The sequence below is a fragment of the Diaphorina citri genome, unplaced genomic scaffold, assembly GCF_000475195.1.
Source record: "Diaphorina citri unplaced genomic scaffold, Diaci psyllid genome assembly version 1.1 scaffold74, whole genome shotgun sequence".
Taxonomy (NCBI): Eukaryota; Metazoa; Arthropoda; class Insecta; order Hemiptera; family Psyllidae; genus Diaphorina; species Diaphorina citri.
In genome coordinates, this window is record NW_007377511.1 from 71,277 (window position 1) to 80,157 (window position 8,881).

The window sequence follows — 8,881 nt, forward strand, 5'->3', positions numbered from 1 at the left end:
TACCCATCGGCTTCTTACTTTAAGAAAAGACGACGCTACGCACTCCCTATTAGCTTCACACTTTGAAAGAATACGGTCGCGCTACGCGCTCTTCATTGGCTTCTCACTTTGAAGGAATACGGCCGCGCTACGCGCTCCCTATTGGCTTCGCACTTTGATAGAATATGGTCGCGCTCCCTATCGCAATAAAAAATAGGGGTTCTTATTTGAAATTCTAAAGTTGGTACCAAGTTCGCAGATTTCGCGACTTTATTCGCAAATTTCAATATTGCCAAAAAATTCTTTACAAAAATCAAAGAAAAATGGGTTTTTTATTTTTCGAAAATTCCAACAGATTCGGAGCAATTTGAGTGGGTCATACATTGGTGGACACCCTGTATCTGTATATAATCCAGAATAATCTGGATACACATAATTATATCCCCTGATCCTGGAGTGTGTGCACCTCCTCTTCTATTGTGTGTGTCGCGCTGCGCGTCTGCATGTAGTAATGTCTTCATTTGGACATGCCAGTGGAAATTTATAGGAGGTACAAAACAAGATGTACGCCCAGTGGCGTGTCTGAAATAGGCTAAATTGAATGGGTCAAAATATACGTAAATATCCGGCCCGAAGGACCAAGAACCACTATTTCTTCGTTTTCTTTCTTCTTTTTTTGAGAGAGAGAGAGAGAGGGGGGGAGGGAGAGAGAGAGAGAAAGATGGGTGTGAAAGAGGGAAGTATAACAATGGAGTACCGAAATCGAATAGAGAAGGATAGGAAATAAGAGAAAGCCAGCCCAGAACGACCTTCATCTGTTTAGGAAGTTCGTCCCGGCCGGGAAATCCGGGAATGGAACCCGCGAACTAGCGTTTACAAAGCAGGCACACTACCCTCCACAAGCTAACTGGGCAGGCGCGGAAAACCCAATCTAGCCATACTTAGAAAGCCACTGCTGTATCATTATGCCAATGGTCAAACGTGTTGACAAGAGTACAAGAGTGTTGAAAACTGTGGAACCCGCGAACTGGCGTTTACAAAGCAGGCACACTACCCTCCACAAGCTAATTAGGCAGGCGCGGAAAAACCAATCTAGCCATACTTAGAAAGCCACTGCTGTATCATTATGCCAATGGTCAAACGTGTTGACAAGAGTACAAGAGTGTTGAAAACTGTAGATTTTATCAAGAGGTTTAATAGAAGGTCTTATCGTCCCGGAACAGAAGAGAGAAAGAGGACAGAATAGGAGACAGACAACCTTTCCTAGAAAGAACCTTGTCTATATGAATGTATTTAGGATTTTAGGCTAAAGTTCACCCTGAGCGATAATCGAACCCGCGGCCTAGCGCTTACACTACCTTTTAAGCTAACAATGCTGACGGCCAAACTTAATAAGCCTAGCGCTTACCGCTTACACTACCCTTTAAGCTAACAATGCTGACGGCCAAACTTAATATTTTTGTTCCATCTCTAAAGTTCTACTTGCCAGAGTTGCCAGCCTAGTTAGCTGGGTTGGTAGCGCGTCTGCCTTGTAAGCATTAGGCCGCGAGTTCGTTTTATCCTGAACGTATAATGTTCGTTCTCAGAACGGCTGTCTTTCTCCTATCCTGTTCTACTTCTCTCTTCTAGTTCAAGACGATAAGACCTTAGCAGTTACAGTTCTCTCTATCAAACCTCTTGGGAGGAAAAAATCACTTAAAAACACGAGCCGTTTCTCATTTCCCAGCATAATAATTTAAATACATTCTTCCCGTGGGTACCTCAAAGCCGTGTGGCGGCAATTGTCAGATCTCTTGAATGAAGCGCCCTTGTGTGTTTCTCCCCAGTAATAACCAGAGACTTCCAGAATATGGCAAAATAATATGGCGCCATGGCAATATGGCATTTGAAGGTCTCTGGTAATAACAGATTTAATGAGATTCTATGTCAGAAAGCTCAAAGCTCTCGCTTGGCTCAAAGCTTGTACCGCTCTGTGGTATTCAGCCATGTTTATGACTGGGTCCTGTATTGGTCCTCTTGGCCTTGTGGCGTGTGATTGCCATTCCCTGGGGAGCGAGATATTTGTTTTAGGGAGATCTACCACGTCTGTGGCCGAGTGGTCAAGAATACTGACTCTCAACATGGAGGAGCTGGGTTCGTATCCCGGCTAGGACGGATATTTTCTGACCGAACTTTTCCTTTCTTGGATAGGCATGGATGTAAAGGAATGTGCCTTGAAGTATTGCCAAAGCGGTTCAAGATACAATCTTAGAAACGCTTAAGATACAAAAAAAAGGACTATCAGGTAGGGAACTGACAAAAATAATGATGCTAGGTAACAATTTTCAAATTCCCTGTTCTTTGTTTTTAAGAAGATCTTTTTCGCAACTTTTGTGGATATCACAGCATTACCAAGTCAAATTTAAACGGAGTTTAAACACTATCAGGTAGGCACTGACAAAAGTAATGATGCTATAGGTAACAACTTTCAAATTCCCTGTTTTTTGTTTTAAAGCAGATCTTTTTCACAACTTTTGTGGATATCACAGCATTACCAAGTCAAATTTAAACGGAGTTTAAACTCGCTTTGCGGACCCGATCATTACAGTTGAGGATGCTTTTTGAAAAATGCAGAGTATACAGACTGCAGAATTGCAGAGAAGGAATGTAACATTTTTGTAGGAACAAGTACCTACCCAAGTCTCTGATGTTCTAATGAACATCTCTACATAGGAACATCTAGAGGAGATCTCATTTATCACGTTCGTAATCCTATGGGAGGATTCTTGTGCCAAAGGGGCTAAGTGCAACATAAATTATGAGGACTTATGCAGCTTGACTTGTGTAGCTTACAGCTTGAGAATATTGGCCTACCAGTCAGTTCAGTCACCATGCAGACTGTTGTGGAGCTTCACAGAGTTATTGGCCGTTCACTAGAATTAGGAAGTTGATGGTTCGAGTCCAAGTCAAGTCGTAAAATTTATTTGTGGTGCATTAAAAGGGGGGACGGACAACATTTGTAACAAGCACAATACTCGCTTACGTAGTGTCACACATCTTTGAACTCTTTCATTAGAACGAAAGATAAAAATTGAATTTTCGTTCCTTAACAGTTATTTTTTTTTTTCGGAATTTTGACCTCAGATTTGGATTTTTCACTACTAATTACGTAGGAATCGACCATTTATTTATAAATTTTACTCAATTGCAACTGCCCCATTGTGTATAATGAATTGTCAATAGAGGGTTCAAAATGAATGACATCCTTGGGTAGAAAGAGCAAATTGCAGAATGGATTTGATAAATTTGATTAAATATCAGAAGAATACCGACAGAAAAATTGGAACCGTATATATGAATTTAGGTATGCACATAGGTATGTATTTAGGAAAGAACTGATGACATGAAAATAGTTCAAATACCTATGAGGTAATAGGTAAACATACACAAATGCCCCAAATTAACACACAAAAAAATATTTGGAAGAGAATATCAGTGGAGATAATCCAGCAAACCTCCGGAAAAAATTCCCGAACAAAATTCATTGTCAATAATAAAACCTTCATTCAATATTCAGAAGTAATGGATCTTTTTCAATGAAGCCATTTAGATTATAGTGATCCAAAGAACCTATTTCTTGATTTTAATCCTGTGGCATTGATTTTGTTCGGTATTGCAATGAATGAAATCAGGTATAAGTAAATAGTTGGGAACTATGAAATTAGGTTTAGGTATTATGAATTAGGTCTGAATACTTGACTGAATCAGATCAATGAGAAATCAGAATGTGTGAATGAATCCTGTTCCTGATTCGGGAGTAATCAGGAACAATATCCTCAGGATTTATGATTGATTAGTTATTATTTGTATTATTTTATAATCTGGTTAGTTTTGCGAAAGGGTAAACTAAGTACCTTATGGTTCAGTCAGCTGAAGAACTCAGAAAAAAATCTCCTATTTGATCTTCGAAGAGCTAAAGGTATGTCCACACATAGTCAACCGGATGTCGATCGACATCTTCGATGTCAACTGAACCGTCCTCACTGCCTCGACAACATATATTCACTTCGTAGATCGACGGCCGGTCAACTATGTGTGGACACAGCTTAAGGAAGTCCAAAATCCCCAGTCAACAAATTTCTTTGGTATCTGGTGCACATTTTGGACAAATTTCATTAAAAATTGACAAATCGTTTGAGAGACAAACAGATAGAAGAAATTGACTTGGAAAAAGCTCTCCCGGATTGCCATCAAAAACGACAGAGTCATCGTCAGGAACAGTCCTAAGGCCAGCCAGCACTCACTATCAGGTATCAGGTAGACCTAACAGGAGGACCTTTTCAGCCGTACCTGTCAGGTCTACCTGATTGATTGATTAACAAATCAACGGGTAAAACCCATGTATGATAGTGAGTGGCTGGCCCCTGATAGTGAAACCCTGATAGTGAGTGCAGGCTGGCCCAAGAAGGGGACCTTAGCTTCCAGAAACTTCACACTTTGTTTCTCCAGCCAAGGTTTCGATCCTGCGACCTTCCGATCACACTTCTGTCTGCTCGAGCTAACGTTAACCCGATTTGGAAAAAGCTCTCCCGGATTGCCATCAAAAACGACAGAGTCGTCGTCAGGAACAGTCCTAAGGCCAGCCAGCACTCACTATCAGGTATCAGGTAGACCTAACAAGAGGACCTTTTCAGCCGTACCTGTCAGGTCTACCTGATAGTGAGTGGCTGGCCCAAGAAGGGGACCTTATAGCTTCCAAAAACTTCACACTTTGTTTCTCCAGCCAAGGTTTCGATCCTGCGACCTTCCGATCACACTTCTGTCTGCTCGAGCTAACGTTAACCCGACTGGAATAAATTGACATAATTAAATCTGGACTTAACATCGAATTAAGCGTTGTTCTTTCAGGTTTCGGGTCCTAAGAGGCTTAGTGTTGTAGGACATAAAGATGACAGGGGACATATAAAGAGATGAGACCAGGGGCGGGTGAGTAGAAGGTCCTGGGTTCGAGTCGTGTTGATGGGTTGGTAGAAGCTTAACCCATCTTTTAGGGCTGTTTGCCCCTATACCTGAGCCTCGGAGTGGGCTTTTTGTAATGTATGTGTTAGAGGAGGAGAACTATCGATAGTCGGCGCCATCGATAGTTATCGATTTTCCTTGTTTCTAAAGGTCTTATCCCCCCAAAAGACCTAACCTAACCTAATTTAAAGAAAATTATTAACTGTACACAAATTAATTTATGAGACTAGGGGTGGGTGAGTAGAAGGTCCTGAGTTCGAGTCGTGTTGACGGGTTGGTAGAAGCTTAACCCATCTTTTAGGGCTGTTTGCCTGAGCCTCGGAGTGGGCTTTTTGTGATGTATGTTTTGAGTCGAATTAGTTTCTGATGATCTTTTTGTTAAATCAGAACCTAGGGAGATTTTGGCGTTTTTCCCCAACAGTCTGCTGTAGAAAAAAAATTGCGCTTTAATGTTGATAGGTAGATTTTTGATCTGGCGTTTCTTGAGCTACAGCACCTGTTGTTGATTTATCCGCATCCCCATTGTTGTGTTAATGATGTCATCATCCAAGAGGCATTCTTACTGCTTAGGGTACAGACCAACTATCATGGCGTAACTTCATCACTTTATTGAGAATAAACCAAGTACCTAGATACCAGTGGTGAGGCGCGGCGATATCTCCTTGATTGCACCACTTCCAAATGAACTACTAAAGTCAAGCAACGTTGCCCTTGGTTGGTATCCAGATGGGTGACCTTTTACGAATTCTTGGAAATCACCTGTTGTGCTCCGTCCAATTTATCAACTAAAAATATCCAGTCATCAAATAACTATGTAATAGATATCTGATTACCCATCACCGACATCAACACCAACAGTCCAACATTTGATCAACAAGATGTAACAGAAGATCATGTATCACACATTCGATTACAGTCGGCAATCATTAATACATTTGAAATCAACTTAATACGAATTCTTGGAAATCACCTGTCGTGCTTCGTCCAATTTATCAACTGAAAATATCCAGTCATCAAATATCTATTACATAGTTATAACTATGTAATAGATATCTGATTACCCATCACCGACATCAACACTAACAGTCCAACATTTGATCAACAAGATGTAACAGAAGATCATGTAGGTATCACACATTCGATTACAGTCGGCAATCATTAATACATTTGAAACATATCCACTGCCAACAACATGGAAACATCTGAATGTCTTAGCGGGGCCATTAATCAAAATGAAATTTAAATTGTGCTTGTTGAATTCAAACAAAAAATTATATCCTCCAAACATCTTAATGATAATGAAGATGATTACCACAGGCGCTGGAATCGAAAACGATAAATCAAAAAACATATGAAACCCAAGGAATAAGTTCAAGCGAGCTCGGGGGGGAAAAAAACCTGTAAACGAACTGTTTATGAATGTAAAGTTTTGTATTCTATCAATGATATCTGTATTCCAGGTTGAACATACAACTATTCACATTAGAAAACGAGTTAGACATCACCTCTGAATTGAAGTATGACGAAACACGATGTATAGATCTGCTATCCATACAATACAACTGTTTCGATAGCTATGTAGAAATAGTAGATGTCAATCTGAGCAAAAACGGTGGTAGCAAATGTTACAGTAGCTATGACTACTATTTTACATATGAAACCCAAGGAATAAGTTCAAGCGAGCTCGGGGGGGAAAAAAACCTGTAAACGAACTGTTTATGAATGTAAAGTTTTGGTAAATTAAAAAAATATTAATATGTATTCGGATTGAGATGTTAAAATTGATTAAACAGCCGTGGAGATTGTGGAAGGAATCGGAAGATTTATAGGCGAAGAGATTTCAGATGAGATGAGAAACGAGGAAATAATAACAGGATATTAAAAACATCATGCTAAAGGCAACATCTACCTTCTTATTTAGAAATCTAAAGTTCAAGAAAATGGACCTGACAAAAATCACTGATGCTTAAGATAAGAAAAGAACTTTAGATTCCTTCTGGAATTGGCAAAACCAAATCTCTATTAATCTGTTGTGAGATCAGCATTTGACAATTTGACGTAGTTCAAAACAGACAGAATCACATTTGGTGGAGACCTCTAGGTTTGATTTTATCTTCCATAACTCAGCTTTTTCCTCAAATGCGTATTTGGATTGTTTTCATATTTTTTCAGACGACACGGTGTGTTTGAGTGTTGGTATTTTTGCTACAATGTCTAGTCAACCTTTTTGCACAGTGTCTGGTAGAACAACCTGGTAGAACTATTAAAACTGTGAAGACCTCGTATAAATTAACATCCTAGTCGGTATTTGCCTTGTAACCTGTGTGTCTGGCATTTCAGGCACTTGGTAGGTACTTGGTCTAACACAACATGCTGTGTTGTTTTCGTGCTCCGTTAATTTTTACTATATATAATTAGTGCACGCTGTCCAGGGTTTAATAGCCAGGAGTACTTAGCAGATACTCGTACATATGTACAAGGTCGAGAAAAATACACGCTCATTACGACCATTATCGGTAAATAGAACTAGGTTCTAGCTCTAGAGTAGGTCCTAGAAGAACATGTAAGAATACACAAGAATGAGAATAATGAGAAACTAATACCTACTTGTTCTGCCTTCTTTATGATGTGATAAGTGGTGAGTAATGTTGATCGCTTCATGATTTGCTATAAAGTCCTAGAAGAACATGGAAGAATACACAAGAATGAGAGTAATGAGAAACTAATACCTACTTGTTCTGCCTTCTTTATGATGTGATAAGTGGTGAGTAATGTTGATCGCTTCATGATTTGCTATAAAAAAAGAGGGAATTATTTATCTAAACACCTAGAGTCCTAGAATAAAACTGAGAAATACTTACCTACCTAGAGGAAAACAGAACAAATCAAATGATGAAAAGCGAAAGTGTAACAACTTGGGGATCAAAGAATTCATTGAGAACCTAAAAATGAGAACTTTTCAAGTATGGAATGCTATGTTAACCATTGACTTTATCTGTCCTAAGTTCACAACCACCCATGCCAAAATATTTGCAGACAAAAAGTTCACTCGAACAATTTGATTAAAGCCAAAAAGGGAAACAATTTTAGTTCTCACTTATGAATCTCTCCTTCAACTTTCTTCTCAACTCTTTTCTTCACCTTTCTCTCAATGACCCTGTCATCAGAACACTCGATATGAAGACCTCTGGCTAATGAATGATAATATAGGAGATCAAACGAAACCCATTGCCTCTGCATGAACACTCGACAACTTGGGGATCAAAGAATTCATTGAGAACCTAAAAATGAGAACTTTTCAAGTATGGAATGCTATGTTATAACCATTGACTTTATCTGTCCTAAGTTCACAAACACCCATGCCAAAATATTTGCAGACAAAAAGTTCACTCGAACAGTTTGATTAAAGCCAAAAAGGGAAACAAATTTAGTTCTCACTTTTGAATCTCTCCTTCAACTTTCTTCTCAACTCTTTTCTTCACCTTTCTCTCAATGACCCTGTCATCATCAGAACACTCGATATGAAGACCTCTGGCTAATGAATGATAATATAGGAGATCAAACGAAACCCATTGCCTCTGCATGAACACTCTATCTTACCAGGACGCACTGCCTGCTGGTTTTCTTGAGGAATATAATTACGAGTTATGACCCACTCAAATTGCTCTAAATCTTATTTTCGAAAAATAAAAAAACCCGTATTTCTTTGATTTTTACAAAGAATTTTTTGGCAATATTGCAATTCGCGAATTAATTGAATTAATTCGCGAAATCTGCGAACTTGGTACCAACTTTAGAATTTCAAATGAGAACCCCTATTTTTTGCATACTATCAGGTTACCCGTGCTTCGCCACGATTTAGAATATTTTAGTATAAGAAAAATTCTCCGTCAGTAGGAATCCT

General features: G+C 39.2%; 1 protein-coding gene and 1 long non-coding RNA gene across 2 annotated transcripts in view; one reads left to right on the forward strand and one right to left on the reverse strand.

The window, feature by feature from the left end:
* LOC113472401 overlaps positions 1-8,006 on the reverse strand; it is an 8,949-nt gene extending 943 nt beyond the window's left edge. The window contains exon 1 of the long non-coding RNA XR_003394722.1: positions 7,920-8,006. This is a non-coding gene — a long non-coding RNA (uncharacterized LOC113472401). The remainder of the gene's footprint in view (positions 1-7,919) is intronic.
* The window catches only part of LOC103521243, a 12,403-nt gene extending 4,328 nt beyond the window's left edge, over positions 1-8,075 (forward strand). The window contains exon 2 of the mRNA XM_008486352.3: positions 7,926-8,075. The gene's annotated coding sequence lies outside the window, so the exon portion shown is untranslated. The remainder of the gene's footprint in view (positions 1-7,925) is intronic.
* The last annotated feature ends 806 nt before the right edge of the window (positions 8,076-8,881 follow it).